The 16,367-nt window shown below is 47.0% G+C and overlaps 9 non-coding genes across 9 annotated transcripts; 4 read left to right on the top strand and 5 right to left on the bottom strand.

Moving 5' to 3' along the window:
• Positions 1–308: 308 nt before the first annotated feature.
• trnav-cac (transfer RNA valine (anticodon CAC)) lies at positions 309–381 on the bottom strand. Its single transcript has one exon. It is a non-coding gene; the product is annotated as a tRNA-Val (tRNA).
• Positions 382–1,075: 694 nt separating this feature from the next.
• trnah-gug (transfer RNA histidin (anticodon GUG)) lies at positions 1,076–1,147 on the top strand. Its single transcript has one exon. It is a non-coding gene; the product is annotated as a tRNA-His (tRNA).
• A 574-nt stretch (positions 1,148–1,721) lies between these two features.
• Positions 1,722–1,794, bottom strand: trnav-aac (transfer RNA valine (anticodon AAC)). Its single transcript has one exon. It is a non-coding gene; the product is annotated as a tRNA-Val (tRNA).
• A 109-nt stretch (positions 1,795–1,903) lies between these two features.
• trnaf-gaa (transfer RNA phenylalanine (anticodon GAA)) lies at positions 1,904–1,976 on the bottom strand. Its single transcript has one exon. It is a non-coding gene; the product is annotated as a tRNA-Phe (tRNA).
• A 1,024-nt stretch (positions 1,977–3,000) lies between these two features.
• trnad-guc (transfer RNA aspartic acid (anticodon GUC)) lies at positions 3,001–3,072 on the top strand. The gene has a single exon. It is a non-coding gene; the product is annotated as a tRNA-Asp (tRNA).
• Positions 3,073–3,693: 621 nt separating this feature from the next.
• On the bottom strand, positions 3,694–3,766 carry trnal-caa (transfer RNA leucine (anticodon CAA)). Its single transcript has one exon. It is a non-coding gene; the product is annotated as a tRNA-Leu (tRNA).
• An 8,819-nt stretch (positions 3,767–12,585) lies between these two features.
• trnap-agg (transfer RNA proline (anticodon AGG)) lies at positions 12,586–12,658 on the top strand. Its single transcript has one exon. It is a non-coding gene; the product is annotated as a tRNA-Pro (tRNA).
• A 754-nt stretch (positions 12,659–13,412) lies between these two features.
• trnaa-agc (transfer RNA alanine (anticodon AGC)) lies at positions 13,413–13,485 on the bottom strand. Its single transcript has one exon. It is a non-coding gene; the product is annotated as a tRNA-Ala (tRNA).
• A 1,281-nt stretch (positions 13,486–14,766) lies between these two features.
• On the top strand, positions 14,767–14,838 carry trnap-agg (transfer RNA proline (anticodon AGG)). The gene has a single exon. It is a non-coding gene; the product is annotated as a tRNA-Pro (tRNA).
• The last annotated feature ends 1,529 nt before the right edge of the window (positions 14,839–16,367 follow it).

The following is a 16,367-nucleotide window of genomic DNA, read 5'->3' as shown; positions in this document are numbered from 1 at the left end:
CTCGGTTGTCATTTCTGCTCCGTAAAGGAATCACAGCACGCGTCGGCTTCCAGCACGGTGGTCGGGACACGATGCCGGGGGTCGGAGAGAGCGATGTCTTCCTCGTTAGTATAGGACCTGTCACCTGTCCCCACCTGTCACGCGGGAGACTGGGGTGCATCAGGACGCGCCTTGAAGTGAAAGCAGGATGCGCTGTGACATGCACTGTGCAGATCCCGCCACACTAAGAGGTGGGTCCAGTGGGTCTGTTCGATCACAGCGCTAGGCGAATCCCCAATCCCCTTTTGTGCCTGGCGACAAAAGATGTCTGTTTCCGCCCGGTTTCAAACCAGGGACCTTTCGCGTGTGAGGCGAACGTGATAACCACTACACTACGGAAACGGTGGTAAGACGTGCCCAGCGGCCCAGCCCTGAGCTTCGCCAATGCGATTCAGCTGCTTCCAGTGCCTTTATTGGAGTGCGCTGATGGACCGTGCTCTCTCTCCAGAGACCAGCACGCCTGTCATGGACGGAGCAGGAAAGGCGGCGCCACATTCTACAGCCCTCTCCACGCAATCGACGAAATCGGGCTACTGAAGTGGAGAAAATCGCCTCTCCAGAAAGTGCAAATATCATCTTGGAGACTATAAATCCTATTGCCGAAGGTCAGCCCTGTCTACCAGAGTAACCCTCCCACAGCGATGATCAGCTCGTCTCACACGCGAGAAGTTTCGGTTGGAAACAAGCGCCCCCTCTTCTCGCACGTTTTGCACGTTCGAGTAGTTTTAATGCGGCTCTTTCGTACACGGTGCTGATCTTTTGGAAAGCAGGAGGCAAAACCGAGTCGAACCGCCTGGGTGAAAACCAGGAACCCTAACCGCTAGACTATATGGCAGCGAACAACCATGCTGTTCCCGGCATCATGCGAGCAAACTAGATAAATATGAGAAAACACGCAAGAGGGTTGTCACTCAGAGTGTCGAAGGGTCGATGTATACTGGGGCTCAGTTGAAATGCAACGTCAGGACTTTTCCGAATTATGTCACACGAAGAGAGCACAGCCCTTTCCGCCCTGCCGCGTGTGTCTCGGTAACTCGCTGTGATCGTATAGTGGTCAGTACTTTGCGTTGTGGCCGCAACAACCCCGGTTCGAATCCGGGTCACGGCAGAATAGGGGCGTCTGCTTTTACTACTCGCACGAATGAAGGCAAAAAAAAGCCAATCGACGTGAACGAACGGCGCTTTACAGAGGAGTACTGCCTGACTGGATCGTTGATGAACGACAGAGGCCACTCCGACCTCTTCTCGGTTTTCTTCAATGACTTACTAAGGATCTTCTTCACATTCGCCCATGCAGGGGAAGCCAGTTACACCAAAGCAAACGCAGGAAAGTGCATTTCAAGCAGAGACCAGGAGGGACTTGTTTACACCGAGAGTGGGCGGAGAATGGAACAATGCGCCCAGCCCTGTTGCTGGAGCCGATTCTTGATGAGCTCTTGGGCTCACTAAGAGGCCCCCGCTGGATGCTAATCTTTCTGTTGTTCTTGCAGGTCCTGCGCTGCTTTTGAGCCGACAGAGCTCGACCTGGTCTGTCGGCACAGCCCAATTGCAAATGATCGGCTCCGCGTACAGAAGGAACGTGCGTTTGGTACAAGAGTGCACGAAGGCACCGGAAATACATTGGGAACAAATGACCGGTCGCTCAAGACCTCTGTGAAGTACAGGAGCGTGCAAAACGAGGCTGTTTCCGCCCGGTCTCGAACCGGGGACCTTTCGCGTGTTAGGCGAACGTGATAGCCGCTACACTACGGAAACCTGTAGGGACTGCTGCTGGTGTCTCGCTTGCGTTTCGGGCTGAGAAAGGGACGCGTCACTTTAGGCAGGTGGCGCTGGAGAGAGGAACAAAGGGCGCGATGAAACAAAATGCCGAAACCCGGGATCGAACCAGGGACCTTTAGATCTTCAGTCTAACGCTCTCCCAACTGAGCTATTTCGGCAGTGCGCAAAGCCCACAGCCACCTGCTCCAGCCTTCCTGTGTTGTGGCATGAGCGCACCAAGAGTAGCGGGAGAGTGTTGCAGGAACGTCACTCAGAAGGAAAGCCACCCAGCTGCGCCCTCTGAGCTCTGTCCAGCGCATCTTCCTCGCATGGACTCCTGCCTGCGACGGGCAGGAAACAATTAGCAAGAACAGAACGACACCCCATGGGTGTCTCATGACCGCACCTTAGGTTGTGACACGTGCAGGTGTGAGGGGTTGCCGGGCTACTTTGGAGCAGAGCTTGGGCGGAGGGGGGGCGGGAAAGCAGACAAAGAGGTGACACCTCAAGGTCTGCACGATCACAGCTCTCCGCCGCCCCAGGCTTCCGCTCGATAAGCTACTGGACACACCCGCCCCTCCTCACACAGACCGTGGAAAAGCCCCCGAGTGGGAGGGCTCGCTCTTCCTCCCAGGAGCTCTTGGACACGACGCCCGGACAGGGCGCGGGGAGCCGCCGCCTGCAAACACGGCTCCAGGCAGGACTCCAATCCGCAGGAGCCGCAGAGCAGAGGAGATGAGGGCAGCTTAGCTCCTGTGCAGAGACCTGAGCTGTTGTTGCTGTGGATGCTGCCTTTTCTGCACTCGGGGTAGGAGTGAATGTTGAGTTGCCCTTAGAAATGAAGCAGAGCACTTCAACGGCACGGGTGTGTGTGTGTGTGCGCCCTGGTGATTCTGGGAGACAGATCGAACCTGGGCTAAAAGAGAGGGGGCTTAGCCCTCTTCCATTTGCTAGTTCAAAGTTGTACAACCCCTTTGTATCTGCTAGGCGGCGCAGTCGTCGTGCACAAAGAACACTTTGAAAAGCGTCAAAGGCAAGTCATTCCGAGTTGGTCGTTTGTGTTTTCCGTTCAGACGCGAAATGCTGACGTGATCTCTCAGCTCCTCGGTTGTCATTTCTGCTCCGTAAAGGGATCACAGCACGCGTCGGCTTCCAGCATGCTGGGTCGGGACACGATGCCGGGGGTTGGAGAGATCGATGTCTTCCTCGTTAGTATAGTGGCAAGTATCCCCGCCTGTCACGTGGGAGACCGGGGTTCGATTCCCCGACGGGGAGTAGCTTTTCTTTCACCTCCTTAGAGAAATGACTGCCTTTCACTTCTCTGTTTTCTTTCACAGCGTCGTGCACCTTTTCATTGCTCTCGCTTTCAGAGCCTCCGCACGGCAGTCGACTCGACATCAGGAAGCACATTGAAGTGAAAGCAGGAAGCGCTGCGACATGTACTGTGCAGATCCCGCCACACTAAGAGGTGAGTGGGTCTGTTCGATGCACAAAGAACGCTTTGAGAAGCGTCAAAGGCAAGTCATTCCGAGTTGGTCGTTTGTGTTTTCCGTTCAGACGCGAAATGCTGAAATGATCTCTCGGCTCCTCGGTTGTCATTTCTGCTCCGTAAAGGAATCACAGCACGCGTCGGCTTCCAGCACGGTGGGTCGGGACACGATGCCGGGGGTCGGAGAGAGCGATGTCTTCCTCGTTAGTATAGGACCTGTCACCTGTCCCCACCTGTCACGCGGGAGACTGGGGTGCATCAGGACGCGCCTTGAAGTGAAAGCAGGATGCGCTGTGACATGCACTGTGCAGATCCCGCAACACTAAGAGGTGGGTCCAGTGGGTCTGTTCGATCACAGCGCTAGGCGAATCCCCAATCCCCTTTTGTGCCTGGCGACAAAAGATGTCTGTTTCCGCCCGGTTTCAAACCGGGGACCTTTCGCGTTTGAGGCGAACGTGATAACCACTACACTACGGAAACGGTGGTAAGACGTGCCCAGCGGCCCAGCCCTGAGCTTCGCCAATGCGATTCAGCTGCTTCCAGTGCCTTTATTGGAGTGCGCTGATGGACCGTGCTCTCTCTCCAGAGACCAGCACGCCTGTCATGGACGGAGCAGGAAAGGCGGCGCCACATTCTACAGCCCTCTCCACGCAATCGACGAAATCGGGCTACTGAAGTGGAGAAAATCGCCTCTCCAGAAAGTGCAAATATCATCTTGGAGACTATAAATCCTATTGCCGAAGGTCAGCCCTGTCTACCAGAGTAACCCTCCCACAGCGATGATCACCGGGGTAAAGTTAGCTCGAAGTTCGAAAACGATTTTGGCACGCCTGTAGCGCTTTCACGAAACCTCTTAGAATTGCGAGAATGCTTGTTTTGTGTATAAAATACATTGTGGATGCTTTCTCAGCCTTTACTTTTTCGTTTTTATGACATTTTTTTGACCAAGCACGAATATTCTTTTGTCCATATCTTCGCAATGGAAGCACAGAACGCCGTCAAACCAAATGCATTTTAAAGACCACGACTTGTGGATATTTCCACACTCTTTACATCAAACTATCAGTGAGCTAATTATCTTTTTTTAAACCTCCGGTTTTTCATCGATGCGTAATTACGCACGAACTGGAACCCGGGGGACCGCTGTGTGCACACGTTCACAACGCGAGAAATACTGTTCAAATCGCTTCGTGCGAAAAACCCGTATATGACCATAGGAAGCAGAACAGCGCGATCTCCCATTACCCAGACTGTAAGCACGGGAATAAAGCTTTGTTTGACTTCTGAAACCCTTCCTTTACGTCCTGTTTTCATTCAGGTAAGGGTCAACTATATTGAAAATACTACTGACAGCAGGAAGATTAAAATATTCTTTACTCAGCAGCTTATTAAAAACAGCTCCCATGATGTTCAAACCGATTTTTTACACAGAACACTGACACAGCTTTGTGTTCTGAATCTCTTTTTCTCTTGCTTTTATTTAATGTGGCACAATGCACTGGGATAGGGGTATTCTGTTTACAAACCAATAGCATTTAAACCACAGCACCCACAATGCTGCAGGTAAGTGTTTTGCACACTAAGCAGGTCATCTGACTATTCCCAGCTTTGTTTTGGGTTATGGAACCTTTATTTTTTTATGATTTTCTGAAGATAACTCTACAGGTAATACACTGGGACAGGTGGGTCGTCTTCATGGCTCAATAGCATTTCAAATACAGCACCCACTCTGCTGAAACCAAGTGTTTTACACACCAGACAGGCCCCCAAACCTCATACAACCTTCCTGTGGCTGTGGCCCCTTTTCTTAATTTTTTATGATTTTCTGAAGATAACACTACAGGTAATACACTGGGACAGGTGGGTCGTCTTCATGGCTCAATAGCATTTCAAATACAGAACCCACTCTGCTGAAACCAAGTGTTTTACACACCAGACAGGCCCCCAAACCTCATACAACCTTACTGTGGCTGTGGCCCCTTTCTTTAATTTTTTATGATTTTCTGAAGATTACACTACAGGTAATACACTGGGACAGGTGGGTCGTCTTCATGGCTCAATAGCATTTCAAATACAGCACCCACTCTGGTGAAACCAAGTGTTTTACACACCAGACAGGCCCCCAAACCTCATACAACCTTCCTGTGGCGGAGATTTCGTGAAAGCGCAACAGGCGTGCCAAAATCGTTTTCGAACTTCAAGCTAACTTTACCCCGGTTAAAAGGTGATGGTGGTCCTGTCACCGTAGCTTATTTGGTTTAAGTGCCTCTTTATTGAACAAAAGAACTGTGATTCAAATCCCAGCCGTGTCTTTCTTCCTATCTTGTAGTACAGAACGTACCATCTTGGGCAATCACAAAGGGCTTGATTTCGTTAAATGCATATGTTCATTTCCTTTCTGGTAAACTTGTTTTTGATGAAATTCACACAGCTTGTGAAACATGAAATTCAGTTCTTGGTTATCAGTGCAGAAGAAATATTACCGGCTGGCAAAATAAACGGTAAGAGATTATTTTTTTTTTGATTCGAGAAGAGACTCCACCAGTCAGTCTCTGTGGCGCAATCAGTTAGCGTGTTTAGCTATTAACCGAAAGGTTGGTGGTTCAAGTCCACCCAGGGGTGGGTTTCTTCTGTGATGTAAACATTGTTTTCACATAGGTCGATTGGATTTCTCAGCTAAACCATAGCCAATTTAATGGAAATGTGACTGTTCAACACTTGTCAAAAATGTCCAATAATGCCCAACATCGCAACTCCCCAGAAAACCATATTCACCCAAGAAAAATGATCGTTGAATCGTCATTTATACTCCCGTCACATCCTCTGCTGGAATATTTTAAAAATACAATGCAGATTTGTTTGAGAACTTGACAAGCATTGTTTTGTTAGCACTGTGCAGTTGGATGTTGATATTTGGACATATTTACCTTAATTTTAAACTGTAAATACTGTACAATCTATTGTAATTGTGTTGTAATATTAAAATATGTTAGCTGAGGATGCAAAGGGGTGAAAGGGAAAGGTCAGAGGGCATAGTAAAAACAAGGTTAGGATTGGTGGAGGTGGTAGGGGTGTTGATGGTTTTTCTCTGTAGAGGATGATTGAGTTTTTTATCCTTCTCTGAAGTGAGAAACTAGAAGAGTGCAGTTGAGAGATCTGATGAGGTTAGTTATAAAAGGAAGTTGATGTGGAGCTGTTAGTCGTAAGAATTCCTTAATGTCTTTGATGTTGTCATCAAAGATAAACTGCAGTAAGCAAAGATAAAAAGAAAATTATCTGTGCATACTGCCCTGTCTTTCTAACACCTGAAGAAGGCTCCACGGCCAACACGTCGTGTTTCCTTGCTTCTCTTTTCAGCATGGAATAACCCTTTACTTGTTCCTTTGCAGCCTACGCATGCTGACGCAGCTACTCACCTGATATTTAACATTCCTATAATCACAACTATGAATGTCCACTGTGGGTATTTTTTCCATGATTATTTATTCTGTCATTGAAGCATATTTTATGTCATACCGAAGTGTCATAATCATTGAAAAAAATTGTTTTTCATTTAGAAAGTCAGAAAATGATAAATCACTATGAATTGCATTTAGCCTGTTCTGATCTAGATTTTCTATATACTTTAACATGCCATGTTCACAATGTCACAACTCAGAAATGCAACAGTGAAGTGTTGTAATTACCAATGTTCATAGTGTCGGAACATTGAGATGTTTTGGTAATGAGGAAGGAGGGACATGCCATGTTCACAGGGTCATATTTGAAAAAATGGTACTGTAAAATTTCCTAAAGTTCAGGATTTTGATAGTCTGTTCCATTGTCTCTCACACCTCAGTGTCATAATTTTTAGATGTTTTTATAACCAGGGGGTAGGTTTATAGCAAGAAGCAGAAAGTGCCATCACCTGTTGCTCATCCTCGGTTAACCATATATTCTCATATGCCATGTTCTAAATGTCCCATTTATATTAAAAAGTTCTTGTAAAATGCAAGATTTTAAGACTTTTGATGATCAGAAGGTAAGGTCGTGGTAAATATGCAGAAAGTGCCTGTGAACTTATGTTTTGCCTTTGTCTTATTTACTTATTGTGTTTGTGTTATTGTGAGTTTTGAAAATTGGTTTACAATTTTCTGAAATGTGTTTCACACAAAAATTATATTTGGATAGTCACTTACATATTCCCCTTTACTGAGGATAAATACAGTAATCCATCCCGATTAGTACTTTTAAAAATTACTGTAAAGAGCCATCTACAGGTGAAAGGCGGCATAACATCACAGCAGCAGCATTTAGGGCAGAAGAAGAAGCTGGCGAATAAGAAGCCAGATTCAGCCTCGTTAATGCAATACCATTGGGTGAGGTGGAAAAATATTTCTTGCTCTGAATCCTAACATTTTTATAGGAGGTGTTCTAGTACTTCTTGCCTCAGATAAAACTACCAATACACTTAATTTCTACTCCATCAATATCAGCAGCGTTATCGGTACTGAGTCCTAAATGTACGTCCTGTCATCATATAAAATGTCAAAAGTTTTGACTGCATTCAACTGATCAAATTTCTCTTCGATGACAGTTATAATGTTATCCAAAATACATCCGAAACAAATTTGCACTGTTTTTTTTTATCCAGAAGAGCATCATCATGAGACTCAAAACATACCTGTTTTTTCTTCTTTCCAGGAGGAAGGATTGTTCAGATGCAAACATTGGTCCAAAATCAATGTACTCTCCTATCGCTGTTGCTTCTTTAAATCCTTCATTTGAACGTCGATATTGAGGGTTAATATCGTACAAATTGTAGTTTTCTTTTAAAGCAAATTATATTAAAATATGAGCCTCTGTTATAGTTGTCTTGGAAGTTTCGGAAGGTATAATAGACCCCCTTGTGCCCTCAGCTAAAATATGATAAAATACAACAAAATGTATTTACATAGAACAGCATTTATGGTTACATGTATATTACAATTAAGATAAATATACAAAAGTATTACAATACAAATGTACAGTCCTAGCATAATCATGCTGTCCAATTGTCTTTTTTGCTTGTCAAGTTCTCCAAGAAATCTGTGTCGTAATTTTAAATATTCTAACTAAGGATGCATCAAGAGAATTCTTCTGCTAGCCGTTCGAAGATCAAAGTCCTTACCTGAATATGATGTCCTTGAATGTTGGTAATTATTGGCCATTCCCAGTGATATTGACTTACATACTTAATTGTTTAACAAAAACATTCACATTTCTTGCAAATATCAAGTGGGTTAAGGTTTTGCTAAGAAATCCGAATAAGTAGAGATGAGGTTTACATTGCAATAATGAGAAGTGCATTTCTGGGTGGGCTCAAACCACTAACCTTTCAATTAACAGAGACTCACGTGTGTCCCTTTTCTCCATTTGCAAGCTTAAAAAAAAGAAAATAATGCTTTTTTCTTACCAGCCTGCGATATACAAGGCAATATTTGTATTTCATCTTTCACAAGCTGTATGGATTTCATGAAAAGCAAGTTGTTCCAGAAAGAAAATGAAAACTTGCGTTAAACAAAATCAAGCTGTACGTAATCATCCATAGTGATACATTTTGTAAGACAAGACAGGAAGAAAAGCACTGCTGGGATTTGAACTCAGCATCTCCTGTTTAAGAGGAAAGCATGTTAACCAAATCAGCCAAAGTGCCATCATTGTATCAACACCATGTCTGAGTCAGTGATTGCAGCTGACTGTCACTGGAGGACAGTTCATCGTGAACAAGTCAGCCTGCATAATGAGGGGGAAGAGACTGACTTCTGTGATGCAGTATCGACAGATACTAACCTTCTGTCCAACTGTTCTCTGCTGCATACTGGATTAGCAGGTAAATATTGGTTTCCATGCGTGTGTAGGGGTTTTGTGTATTTACTGGGACAATTATTAATTGTAGCAGTAAGTCACAAAATGATTCTTTAATGGCTATTAGAAAACCGACCTTGCGGGTTAACTCATTAACGCACACACACAGATACTAATACACTTATTAATACATAAAATGTGCATATAAACATAACAGATCTTAAGAGTGTGGGTTAGCAGAATACAAAAGGTATATATTAAATCATGAAGAGTTCCAAACCAAGAGGGACATACATTCAGTATATCATTCATTTAGACCGTTTCATAAATGAACTTGGTTATAACTTCTACATTAGATACTCAAAACAAGTACATAACTCTTAGGAATTAAATTGATATCAACTGGTTGGGATAACAATTGAATTCTCGAGCAGTAATGCAGTGAAGTAATAAGTGAATACTCATCCAATCTCTGGGGATTCAGATCTCCTGCTGACTCAAAGAAACAGTTGCAGGCTGTTGCTGTCCAATCCGCACTCTCTGGCTCGGTGCCAGTGCGGTGCCTGTTGCCTGTACTGTGCGGCTTGCGATGGTGCGCTGCAGATGCTCACTGACCGGCTAGTTAGTGTTGGCTTTAACTAGCAAAGTTTGCGCACAGGAGAAAAGATGACTGTGGGTCCCAGCAAGTCAGGAAGAAGACCGGTTCGTTCCTGATGAAGCGCTAGTTCTGAATAGTGATTCAGCTGTCCACAGTTCCGACCTGTTCACGAGGCCTGCTACTGGTGCTAACCTCAGGTGGATCCTCTGGTTACTCTCTGGCAACCTCCGCTCTTGACTCTTAGAACAAAGGAAAGTTCTGGCACTCGGACACACTGGCCGTTCCGTGGTTGTCCAGGCTGAGTCTCAGGATGGTCAGGAGGCGCTCTGCGAGAATGTCCTGCCCTTGGGAGCCTTCTGCTCCTGGGCCGTCCTGCCCTGGAATTCTCCTTTGAATTCCCTTTAGAAAAGTCCACAGAATTCTCCTGAATCTTACTACAGGCTCTCTGTGTTTCCTGTTTTTACCTGGAGGAACTTCAGCTCGTTGATTGGCTGAAAGTTCCATGGGCATGAGAGTCCCACGTGGGTTACACGGCCCTACCAGTCCCTGATTGGTTGATCAAGGTGAGATATGAGTCATTTACTCCTGACACCTAGGAATGCAGTCCAGATGTCCATCTGGCACTCCCTAGACAGATAGGCGCCAATGGATGACCATTGATCATGATAGCCAGGCTTAGCTAAGTGCATCCCCCTTTGGGAGCTGTCCCTTATCAAAGGAAACCTTAAATCAGCCTGCATGAATAGTTTCTCTGTAGCTGCACCACAGAGATGAACAGAGATGGGGCCTCATTTGGGAAGGCTCAGAACACTTAATTCTTTCTTATTAATAAGCATCGCTGCTACAACACATATGCAGTTTGAGCAAACATAAGACAATAACCAAGTACCACAAACTACCAGGCATCTAGTATCATTTGCAGTTTAGGTGGGGAGCTGCATCACCATGTGTAGGCTGCAAAGGAACAAGTAATAGGTCTATTCCATGCTTAAAAGAAAAGAAAGAAAACACAACATTTCAGCCGTGGAGCCCTCACACCTGAAGAAGCCTCCACGGCTGAAATGTTGTGTTTTCTTTCTTCTCTTTTCATCTAGTGTCATTAGCCTTTCAAAATAAAATAGAAATGGATAACATTCTAGAGAGAGTATGAAATACCAAGGTACAATTTAAAACATATCTCTTCCACTACAACCACAATATTTTGGAGAGATCGTTGAACCTCACTGTTCTGACATGTCCGTTAGCCTCCGTCCTGCTTCAGCAATGAATGTGGCGGGGCACATTCTGAGGGAGATGAGGTCAATCAGGTGGCAGGAAAACCACACTATGCTTTTTTTTGAGATCCTGAAAAGGAAAGAAGGGCCATGTATATGTGTGCAGCTGGATATGTAATTGCAGGTGGCGTAGCAAATTCTGCTGAAGCCCCACTGCCTGGTGTGGACGGTAGCTGTGCATGTTGCAGCAGAATTGTGCATGTGAGATCAAGGGGGCATGTCATGTGTTTCAGCACTTCACTCCATTCAGTAGCACATGATTCCCCGAGTTCTTTGGAAGACCTGTGGACCGATCTTTCACGATGAAGAATTCCTTAAGAAGAATAGATCTCGGCCCACCATCCCAATGCCTCCGTCTCAAAACAGCAACCTCCCACTGCCCTTAGTCTGCAAGGCAGTCCTTTCAAGAGCTATAACAACGCCGGGACCTTCGTTGCCTATTGTACGAGCTTAACTTTTGTGCTCATCAATTCAACGCTCTTTCCATCAACTCATCTTGTCTTTTGACGCTTCGTGTTTTGCGCTCCTTTGACTATCGGCATATCGGGTGACTGCAAACACTGAAGTTCTTGCTTACGGAGTGTGGAACATTGTTTTCAAGTGATCGCTGTTCTATCATGTTGACGCCGAGTGAATCTTTCTTTGGCAACATGGGCAGCCTGACAGCAGTGCGAGCGAAAGTAATGGCAAATTTCTTGACTTATTTCTGAATGTGAATGTTCTTTAGAAAAGGGATGCGGCGTTGCTTCTCGCCCGTGTAAAGGTCACGCATTCCAGAAGTGGTTATGAGCGAACCGTTGCCGCAAGTGTTTGAAAAGAGCAAGAGAGGAAGCAGCCCTGCCCCATGTGAGGATCAAACTCAGGCCCTTCAGATAACGAGACTGATGCACTACCAATTACGCCAACAAGCCCAGCTGCAGTACACACACTGGAAAGTTTGCCTCACATGGATTTCAGTCGCCCGTTCCCTAATCTTTAGACGCCCTCTGCTGAATGTTGCATTTGCCTTTTGATCTCACCGATACATTTTTGGTCTGTTTCTGTTGCGAGTTCGTCTTTCAGATCTCACCTAGCACAAGTCTCTGTGGCTGAAGTGGCCTCTCTGTTTCAGCATCGTGCCCTCACTCAGCCATTTAAAATGTCACTCGGACTTCTGACATGCTGACATGAAATGTCAAGAGAGAGGGGCGGAGTGACGCTTAAGCCGGAGAGAAGATGAAAAGGGGGCGTGGCTGCGAAACGCTTGACAGCTGCACGATGCTCTCCATGCAAGGCGGGACCACAGGCTAAAGGACACCTTTCGGCACATCAAACTCTAAGCATACACCTGCAGGATGCGGGAATTGATCCTGCTACCTCGCACATGCAAAGCAAGCGCTGTACCATACAAGCCAACCCCCCTCGCTGGGACTTATGCCTCGGCGTCACCTAGTGCCGCTTGTTTCCTTCTTACCGGGCACAGTTCACTGCCCTTCGTCTGCAAGGCAGTCGTGTAATTGCGGCTTTCTTGACTTATTGATGAAGGTCTGACTGGACGAGCGAATGGCGCCTCTCCCCCATCCTCAAGCTCGCTGACAGATTGAAATGGAAAGTGCTGCTGTGGCTCGTTGGTCTAGTGGTATGATTCTCGCTTAGGGTGCGAGAGGTCCCGGGTTCAACTCCTGGACGAGACCTCGTGTGCTCTTTTCCTCCTCTTCCACAAGACTGGGAACTGATATCCACATCACTTCGCAGCGTCTGCTTATGGCAAATAATGGAATGTGACTAATGACTGAACGAGCCTGGTGAATTCTCATCACGTGGCACAATGAGAGCTTGCAGTCAGCTGTCCAAGGCGGCAACCTCATTGCTCGTTCAAAAGAACACGTACTGAAAACTCATCACCACTGTGTCGTAGATGAGCACCGCGATCGCTTGTCATGCGTCCTTACTTGGGAAATGCAGAAGCAAAAACTGCCCTCTCTCAGCCACCGAAACGTGTGCGGCTCGCCTTGCGCTCTCTGCGCCTCACATATTTGTCGAGCTGTCTGCTCTTCTTTCTGTTGAAGTAATCAAGTTACGGGGCGTCCTGCAGCCTATGATGTTCTCACTGAGAGCTTTCAAGATTTGTAGGAAAACTACGAGCTTGATGGCTCAAGTCGAACGAATGTGATTGTTAAGCAATCGATGATCAAAAGCACGTCTTCTAACAATTCGTGAGAGTATTATCAGCACTGTTTTCACTCGGATATACTTTTCACTTGCTAAGCTGACAAATTGGACGAGAAAATGCCGGAGACGCACTCAGTGCAGACTGAGGTTGGGAAGGAGGTGTGACCCTTCAATGCTTGACAACTGAAGGACATTCTCTCCGCAACAGAGGAGCACCTGTCAGAATTCGCAGAGGCTAAATGAGAGCACCAGGCTTCCGGAGATCCAAACTCAGACCTGGAGGATGCGGGCATCGATCCCGCTACCTCTCGCATGCTAAGCGAGCGCTCTACCATTTGAGCTAATCCCCCTTGCTTCAGGCTTCTCGGCATCATGTCTTACCGCCTCTGCCCCTCTTACCGGGCACCGCCCACTGCCCTTGGTCTGCAAGGCAGTCCTTTCAAGTGAGATGACGACGCTGGGACCTTCGTTGCCTATTGTACGAGCTGAACTTTTGTGCTTATCAATTCAACGCTCTTTCCATCAACTCATCTTGTCTTTTGACGCTTCGTGTTTTGCGCTCCTTTGACTATCGGCATATCGGGTGACTGCAAACACTGAAGTTCTTGCTTACGGAGTGTGGAACATTGTTTTCAAGTGATCGCTGTTCTGTCATGTTGACGCCGAGTGAATCTTTCTTTGGCAACATGGGCAGGCTGACAGCAGTGCGAGCGAAAGTAATGGCAAATTTCTTGACTTATTTCTGAATGTGAATGTTCTTTAGAAAAGGGATGCGGCGTTGCTTCTCGCCCGTGTAAAGGACACGCATTCCAGAAGTGGTTATGAGCGAACCGTTGCCGCAAGTGTTTGAAAAGAGCAAGAGAGGAAGCAGCCCCGCGTGAGGATCAAACACAGGCCCTTCAGATAACGAGACTGACGCACTACCAACTACGCCAACAAGCCCAGCTGCAGTACACACACCGGAAAGTTTGCCTCACATGGATTTCAGTCGCCCGTTCCCTAATCTTTAGACGCCCTCTGCTGAATGTTGCATTTGCCTTTTGATCTCACCGATACATTTTTGGTCTGTTTCTGTTGGGAGTCCGTCTTTCAGATCTCACCTAGCACAAGTCTCTGTGGCTGAAGTGGCCTCTCTACTTCAGCATCGTGCCCTCACTCAGCCATTAAAAATGTCACTCGGACTTCTGACATGCTGACATGAAATGTCAAGAGAGAGGGGCGGAGTGACGCTTAAGCCAGAGAGAAGATGAAAAGGGGGCGTGGCTGCGAAACGCTTGACAGCTGCACGATGCTCTCCATATAAGGCAGGACCACAGGCTAAAGGACACCTTTCGGCACATCAAGCTCTAAGCACACACCTGGAGGATGCGGGAATTGATCCTGCTATCTCCCACATGCAAAGCAAGCGCTGTACCATACAAGCCAACCCCCCTCGCTGGGACTTATGCCTCGGCGTCACCTAGTGCCGCTTGTTCCCCTCTTACCGGGCACAGTTCACTGCCCTTCGTCTGCAAGGCAGTCGTGTAATTGCAGCTTTCTTGACTTATTGATGAAGGTCTGACTGGACGAGCGAATGGCGCCTCTCCCCATCCTCAAGCTCGCTGACAGATTGAAATGGAAAGTGCTGCTGTGGCTCGTTGGTCTAGTGGTATGATTCTCGCTTAGGGTGCGAGAGGTCCCGGGTTCAACTCCTGGACGAGCCCTCGTGTGCTCTTTTCCTCCTCTTCCACAAGACTGGGAACTGATATCCACATCACTTCGCAGCGTCTGCTTATGGCAAACGATGGAATGTGACTAATGACTGAACGAGCCTGGTGAATTCTCATCACGTGGCACAATGAGAGCGTGCAGTCAGCTGTCCAAGGCGGCAACCTCATTGCTCGTTCAAAAGAACACGTACTGAAAACTCATCACCACTGTGTCGTAGATGAGCACCGCGATCGCTTGTTGTCATGCGTCCTTACTTGGGAAATGCAGAAGCAAAAACTGCCCTCTCTCAGCCACCGAAACGTGTGCGGCTCGCCTTGCGCTCTCTGCGCTTCACATATTTGTCGAGCTGTCTGCTCTTCTTTCTGTTGAAGGAATCAAGTTACGGGGCGTCCTGCAGCCTATGATGTTCTCACTGAGAGCTTTCAAGATTTGAAGGAAAACTACGAGCTTGATGGCTCAAGTCGAACGAATGTGATTGTTAAGCAATCGATGATCAAAAGCACGTCTTCTAACAATTCGTGAGAGTATTATCAGCACTGTTTTCACTCGGATATACTTTTCACTTGCTAAGCTGACAAATTGGACGAGAAAATGCCGGAGACGCACTCAGTGCAGACTGAGGTTGGGAAGGAGGTGTGGCCCTTCAACGCTTGACAACTGAAGGACATTCTCTCCGCAACGGAGGAGCACCTGTCAGAAGTCGCAGAAGCTAAACAAGAGCACCGGGCTTCCGGAGATCAAAACTCAGACCTGGAGGATGCAGGCATCGATCCCGCTACCTCTTGCATGCTAAGCAAGCGCTCTACCATTTGAGCTAATCCCCCTCGCTTCATGCGTCTCGGCATCATGTCTTACCGCCTCTGCCCCTCTTACCGGGCACCCCCCACTGCCCTTGGTCTGCAAGGCAGTCCTTTCAAGTGCGATGACGACGCTGAGACCTTCGTTGCCTATTGTACGAGCTGAACTTTTGTGCTCATCAATTCAACGCTCTTTCCATCAACTCATCTTGTCTTTTGACGCTTCGTGTTTTGCGCTCCTTTGACTATCGGCATATCGGGTGACTGCAAACACTGAAGTTCTTGCTTACGGAGTGTGGAACATTGTTTTCAAGTGATCGCTGTTCTGTCATGTTGACGCCGAGTGAATCTTTCTTTGGCAACATGGGCAGGCTGACAGCAGTGCGAGCGAAAGTAATGGCAAATTTCTTGACTTATTTCTGAATGTGAATGTTCTTTAGAAAAGGGATGCGGCGTTGCTTCTCGCCCGTGTAAAGGTCACGCATTCCAGACGTGGTTATGAGCGAACAGTTGCCGCAAGTGTTTGAAAAGAGCAAGAGAGGAAGCAGCCCTGCCCCGTGTGAGGATCAAACTCAGGCCCTTCAGATGACAAGACTGACGCACTACCAATTACGCCAACAAGCCCAGCTGCAGTACACACACCGGAAAGTTTGCCTCACATGGATTTCAGTCGCCCGTTCCCTAATCTTTAGACGCCCTCTGCTGAATGTTGCATTTGCCTTTTG

Source organism: Lepisosteus oculatus, chromosome 14 (assembly GCF_040954835.1).
Source record: "Lepisosteus oculatus isolate fLepOcu1 chromosome 14, fLepOcu1.hap2, whole genome shotgun sequence".
NCBI classification, from domain to species: domain Eukaryota; kingdom Metazoa; phylum Chordata; class Actinopteri; order Semionotiformes; family Lepisosteidae; genus Lepisosteus; species Lepisosteus oculatus.
The sequence above is the reverse complement of the archived record's forward strand: the minus strand, read 5'-3'. Positions and strand labels throughout refer to the sequence as shown.